This window comes from Rhododendron vialii, chromosome 11a (genome assembly GCF_030253575.1).
Source record: "Rhododendron vialii isolate Sample 1 chromosome 11a, ASM3025357v1".
NCBI classification, from domain to species: Eukaryota; Viridiplantae; Streptophyta; class Magnoliopsida; order Ericales; family Ericaceae; genus Rhododendron; species Rhododendron vialii.
In genome coordinates this window covers 10,455,599-10,462,500 of record NC_080567.1, presented here as the reverse complement: position 1 = coordinate 10,462,500, position 6,902 = coordinate 10,455,599, and the positions used below count along the sequence as shown (strand labels likewise).

At 40.1% G+C, this 6,902-nt stretch overlaps 1 long non-coding RNA gene across 3 annotated transcripts; it reads right to left on the bottom strand.

Annotated features, from left to right (window-relative positions):
- Positions 1-367: 367 nt before the first annotated feature.
- On the bottom strand, positions 368-3,862 carry LOC131307618 (uncharacterized). Of its 3 annotated transcripts, none has more exons than XR_009194175.1 (5): positions 3,582-3,862; positions 3,424-3,495; positions 1,275-1,577; positions 736-1,179; positions 368-628 (listed from the first exon to the last, which is right to left on the bottom strand). It is a non-coding gene; the product is annotated as an uncharacterized LOC131307618 (long non-coding RNA). The 3 variants fall into 3 exon arrangements; XR_009194176.1 differs by having other exon boundaries at positions 736-1,176; XR_009194174.1 differs by having other exon boundaries at positions 736-1,577; positions 3,582-3,844.
- Between the last annotated feature and the right edge of the window lie 3,040 nt (positions 3,863-6,902).

Genomic DNA, 6,902 nt, shown 5'->3' with positions numbered 1-6,902 from the left:
GCTCTAACCTGTGGATTTGAAACACCAAATTTACACATGATCCTCCTTTTCTTTAAGGGTTGAGACTTGGTGTCCAGTGTTTAGTAGAAATTCTCCTCCCATTCTCAATTTTAAATGATTTCAAATTTTAAACTCTCGTCCTTCTTCCTCACACTTCCTCTCCTCTCTATAAACTAGCATTCAACCCGTTCTATGCACGGACAAAACCAACTCATTCTAGCGTTGTGCCCGTTCGATGCACATGACAATTAATAAAAGTAGGTTCGAACGGGCACAACGCTAGAATGAGTTGGTTTTGCCCGTGCATAGAACGGGTTGAACGCTAGTTTATGAAAATATGATCGTAGTATGTGAACATTAAACACAATTATTGCTAACAATCATACATAAAATGATAAAGCTAATAGATAATGTCCTTGCAACTTAAAAAGTGTTTAAAGAAACTATTTAGAAACTAATTGCCATTGTTTAGCTAACGTCGCTGCCGCCACCGATTTTGCCACGATCTAATACCTACGAACTCTTCAATAAGATTTCGTAAATCAATTGTGTTAGCTCTCACGGAAAACATCCATTTTGAACAATAGATGTCTATCTTTACTATCCGCGTAGATTGTGAAGTCGAAACCTGTCATTCGATGAAGAATATAGTGTTACTTACAAAATTTCCTAAACAGTTTTCTTTTAATGCAATAAAAAGCCACACAATATCGAATAAATAAATTTACTTATTACCTGTTATACATTTGTCGCTTCATCAGTCATAGCACTCTTGTTGACTATTTTTCCAAAGTTGAAATACTATTTTTCTATGACACATTCCTACATAATAACAAAAAAAGACGAGCAGCATAGATGTATATACATGTTCAATAAGATTTCGTAAATCAATTGTGTGATAGATAAAACAGTGGCTATTAGCATGGTAATGTATAGATGTATATACATGTTTAATTGTTAATACAGTATATAACAATTCGATTGATTTTAGTAGATTCATTCTTGGCCTTAAAATTCATTACTTGCTCTCTCTGAAATTCAGTTTATAAAAAATCAAAATTGTAACAATTGACGATTGGTACGAAAAACTGTAAGACTAACTGATATTTGGATGGCCGACGGGAAGCATTATGTTTTGATCAGTTGGTTGATCTCCATTCAAATTTTCCATGGTAGCTTCTATGCATTAAGTAACAAAAAAACACATTTTTTGGTTGAAAGGAAAGACTGTTTAAAAAAGATTAGCAATATTTAATTGCGGGAAAGGTTCCTACCAGTTGGATCGATTTGGCTCATTCGATGTTGGTAGTGGAATATTGACAGATTGTCCTCCAATGGAGATGACATGAGCATTCGCACTATTGCGGTCGTTCCGGACCAGAGAGGGCGCACGCCGCAATCGTCTTAGACGCAAGTATGCACTTCCCAAACATCGCGCCTCTCTCTCAATTTCTAAGAAACGTTGATTCATTAATGGGTCGTTACGTTGAGTCATTAATCTTCTCCTGCGCATGAGTCGAGCCATTTTGGCTTTAATTCTTTGTTCGTTTATGTCTCCATCATACACCACATCCATCCTGAATATATAAATTCCAGCCTATAAATTTTTAACTATAAAAAGTTCCAACTGGATTCAAACTTTACTATAACAATTAAAGAAACAACTCTTGGTACGACAATGAACAATTCTCGCATACTCATATAAAATGAACACCTAAAATAAAACAAAGTACTCTCATATTCATATAAATTCCAATCTTCACTTCACCTCGAAAAGCAAGACATAAGAAAATTTAATCATTTGTTACAGCAGTATTATATTGGACTTAAATTTTTAACTAAATGGGTATGTACGAACAGTTTTTCCTAAAAGGAATCTCTATTATTACCTTTTGTCATTTTTTCTCTTGTTGCTCGTTCCTAAAAACAAATCTAGACCAAAGTTAAAAAGGAAAGCAAATCAATAGTAAGCCTATGGAGTGCCAATACGTTTTCCATCAAGCATATAAGGTAAACAAAAAACAGATGAAATGGAAACGCAGAAAAGTATAGAAAATTGGACCCTTGTCACCAATGATTAGTGATTACCTTCCAATGGTTGGGCTGAAAATTGTTCAGTTCAAAGACTAAACTAGTCTATCACTTCGAATAGCATGATGTTGTGATTCATGAAGTGTTTCCTAAGATGTATGTCAGGCAGATATGAACACACTTAAGTTGGGAAGCACTGGAACATTAGAAAAGCAGGAGGAAAAAACATCTTATTTCCATATGCCTTTAGCCACCATTTTTAGCCTCATGTTTTTCATAGACGTGCATGCAAAAAACCATTAAGATTGAAGCAAACAGTAAAAGGCCCTACAAATTTTGCTTTCATGTCGGCGAGTACAGAGAACATAAAGAGTGCAAAAACTAACCTAGCTATAATGTGATTTATAAACCAACTAATAAGTGGTTTATGCATACTTATTAGTTGGTATTATATGTTAATGTGAATGGTTTATGAATGGGCAATTACCCATAAAAAGTAATTGTTCTATGCATATATCAACCTGCCTAACGCTAATGGGCAATTTATTATTGTCCGTTACCCGTTCTATCCGTTGAATGGGTAAAAGTTGATCTGATATGGTTTTCCCACTATTTTATTGTTTGATAGTAATTGTGTTTATCCTAGAATGGGTTAAATATCTTTTATTTAAATGACTTTATTGGTTTAATTAAGATCTAGATATTAGTGTTCAACCCGTTCTGTGCATAGAAAGAAGTAAGCTGGAAAACCCCAAGTGGGCAAACCATATCAGATCGACTTCCACAATCATATAATATTCCTACGAAAAAGACAGTCAATTGTAACCAAAGTTTTTTTTTAAAACTTCATGCGATAGCTATGGTCAATTTATTCAAGTTGTCTCTATGACCTACAATAAGCAAAGAAGATAGGCATTTCTTGAAAAACCCATCAATCAAAATGTTATAACTCCTCACATCAAGACTCACCCCTCTCTCAGACATTTCGTCGAACACCTTCAACGCACCCGACAAATCCCCACTCTTCGTGAGCCCGTTAATCACTGTACCGTAGCTAACAACATCGGGCTTCAGTCCCCACTCCAACAACTCCCTCACCTCACTGAATCGCAACTTCTTGCACGAAATCTTAACCAAGACATTGTCAGTCTCCAAATTGGGACACACCCATTTTCTCCTAGTGCTTAAAAAAAACCTCCGACCTGTCCCACTGGTTACCCACAACGAACGCGTTCCACAAACAGTTGTACGACCTTATACCCGGATCGCACCTGGAAAACTCTTTCACCCTCTGGAAAACAAACATTTTCGCCAAGGTTTTTGGCAAAAAAATAGAATCCAACCGCCTCTGAATATTTTAAGTGTAAAAAAACACAGAGGAAATCAACTTACGTGGTTGAATTCAAGAAACCCCTGAAGGCTCGTAATCAACAATTGACTCCTCGCCTTTTCTGAACCTTGCCTCTGAAAAACAATAGATGAAAAAGAGGATTTTAGATGGAGAAATACAAAAAAGAGAGAGTAAAAGAGTGAAGGAGGAGTAGTCCTACCTTTTTGTCAAGGGCGGGGGATGGGACTGTTCTTTCAAGAACGGGGGCAGGACGACGGTTGGTGGCGGAGCAAATCTGTGAAAGATAGAGGGAGGAGTGAAGATGGGGTATTCATAGGCCATGAGAGAGTGAGGGGTGGGGGTGGGGGTGGGGGTGGGGGTGGGGGTGTGGGAGAGAGGCGCGGAGTGGTGGCGGTTGAGGAATGGAGAGAGAGAGAGAGAGAGAGAGAGAGAGAGGAGCTGTGAACGTGGGTTGGCTGTTTTCAGCCAAATTGGAGAAGTGAAAGGGGCGAGGGCAGTTGTTTTTTGTTTTTTTTTTAAATGGAAAAACAAAAAAAAATGGGGTTTTTTTTTTTTTTTTGGATGATATAGGAAGTGTGAGACAAATAAGATGGTGGGTTTTTTGTTTTTGTTTTTAAAGAAAGTGGAAAATCTAAGAATTAAAGATTGGGGGTCTGGAGACTTTGAGATGTCCAACTACATTCCCTTAGGATATTGATAGATTAAAACACACAATTTACTTCCCTCCATCCCCCCGATTTCTGCCTCTCCCTCTATCCTAATTTTCTCAAAACCACTCCAAATCCAATCCTTACAAATCAGACAGTGGTACACGTGCACCAAGCTTTCCCGTCAAAGTTTCGGGCTAGAGCGACGGAATGAGCGGAGATGCATATGTTTTTTCCAAACCCTATGGATGTTATTTTTCAATTTCATATTGCTCTGTGCGATACTATAAGAATACCACCGTGGTTCGGGCTAAGCATAAACCTGAGTACTTTATGGAAATGGATACTCATTTTGGTTGTCGTATTCACAGCAAATCATCAAGGAGCATGAAAATCAATGGCGGAACGATTTCTATGCAAGGAGATGGAACGATACAGGGTTGACAAGGCACGGTAATCAACAATAGTAAAATTGGGAAACCCCCTATTCTGATTTTTTCTTTTACGGATTTTTCAGCCATGTTGCTGAAGTTTGCTTTTGCCTTATCCTTCACGCGTTGTAGTTTGGAAACAATTAACTTGCCTTGTAACTTGTTTAAACTTCCTAGCCCTTAAATTTTATGTCCATGTTCTCTTCCTGCTTATGCTTATTTTCACCTTGTTCTTTGTTTGGTACACCCAGTCTAGCAGCACCCATGATCACAATGTTCATTGAGTCCAATAGTTTATTGGAATAACCAAGCTCGTGTTTGCACGTTATTTCACACATTTCATATTGTTCGAAACCTAACCCCTCAATAAAAATGGCATGCAATTATAAAAGAGTACGGAAATCAATGACGGAAAGATTTCCCCTGAAGGAGATAAAATGATGCAGGAGATAGAATGATACAGGCATGGTAATCATCAATAGTAAAATACGGAACCCCCTATTTTGGTTGTAGGGAGGTATTCCCGAGCACATACATTTAGTTGCCGAACACGAGATGTTTGGAAGCACGTGGTAAGTACGATAGGACTTACCGCCGAGCAGTTCGGTGAAACAGCAATATGGACCAATTATATGGGAAATCATTGGTCCATGTAGTCTGTTCGGCTAATCAAAGGCCAATGACATGAGAAGTCAGTGGTGTAAACTAACTGTTCGGCAGATAAGAGACATTCTGATTACGTTTGGACCAAGCTACATGTGAAGTCCTTGGTCCAGGGAGTCTGTTCGGCAACGAGATCACCGAACAAGGAAAGAACTCCAATCAATTGTTGGAACATGGGGAACATTCTGGAAGAATCCAGAAACAATGGTATTCCGTTAAGGAATAAGATCCCAGGAATATAGGATCTGGGAAAGATACCCAATGAGAATGGGATGTCCGACCAGTAAAGGAAAAAGAATCCTAAAAGGACTCTTTTCTAATAAACTGATAAAGGAAACGAGAATCCTTAATGTATTGGGTTTCCTATACGAGTTGGGAATCCTATGGCAATAGGGATGCTTGGGCACCAAGCATCCGAATGTCTATATAAACAGAGTAAGCCTAGAGGTAAAAGGTACGCAATACTTTGCATTCTTGCTTTCCTACTGATAATTAGGGTTTAACTGCTAGTACGTGATACTAACTTTGGCATCGGAGGGCCTTTGCCACGAGAGGCAGAGGTGCGCTCACCCCCTGTCTATTTTGCAGATTAGGGTTCCGACGACGAATTAGGGTTCCGGTGAAGAGGCACGAGAAAGCCGTTGCAATCCAGTTGATCAGAAAGCATCAATTGTTTTCATCCCCCTACAATTGGCGCCGTCTGTGGGAATCGAACCAGTTCCCTTTTGAAAAATAAGTACGATGGAAGAAGATCCAGCTACTCCATTTAGTCCGAAGGACCAGTTGGGTGGGGGAAGAGATAAATCGCCACCAGGCGCTCCGAGAAAGCCCACTGGTAGACATGACAGAGGTAGCTCCAAAGAAAAAAGAGACAAAACTGCTACTGGCTCCACGAGAAGGAGTAGGTCTCATCGAAGAGAAGAGTCAGTTACCCGTTCAAAGAGCATACATGATGATGACGATGTCCTTGATAAGAAGAGAAGGGAAATCGAGGAGTATGCTCGTTTAATTAAAAAACGAGAGTATGAGATACAGGAGTTGCAGCGGGTACGAGAGCACCTAAAAGATTCTGGACTCTCTCGTAGGCATTCCCAAAGAGATGGAAGGACGCTGGTAGTCCATAAGCAGACCCATTCACGAAGAAGAAGAAGCAGAAGTCATGTCATAGGGCGTTATGAGGCTTCTCCACGAAAAAGGGAAAGAAGAAGTAAAAGCCGAACAGAAGAGAGAAGGGCTTCTTCACAAAAAGGGAGAAGCAGAGACAGAAGTTCCACCCCCGAAGAGGAGGGAACAAGGAAACATCATCGAGACAAGTATGAGAGACCTGATGCTGATTGGGCCAAAGCTGCGGCTCACAAATCCAAGGAGTTCGAGGATGGGACAGTGACTGCACGTGAAGCAGCACGTAAGGCATTAAGTAATATTGCAGCCTCCCCTTTTGCAAAGAGGCTACAAGAGGCTAGGTTGCCGAGCAGAGTGAAGCACGATACGTTCGTACTTTACGAGACAAATACGGATCCCGTAGCCCACATCCAGCATTACCAGCAGGCTATGTTCATGCACGAGGGAGATGATGCCATCTTATGCAAGATGTTTCCCTCCAGCCTTGGTAAGGTGGCTTTAGCCTGGTTTCATAAACTGGGCCCGCGATCCATACGAGGATGGCGGCAGTTGGCCGAGGAATTCACTGCTCGGTTCTTGACTAGCAGAAAGGCCCCTAAGACCTTTGAGAGTCTTTCCACCATGAAACAGGAGGAGAACGAGCAGATCAGGGATTAT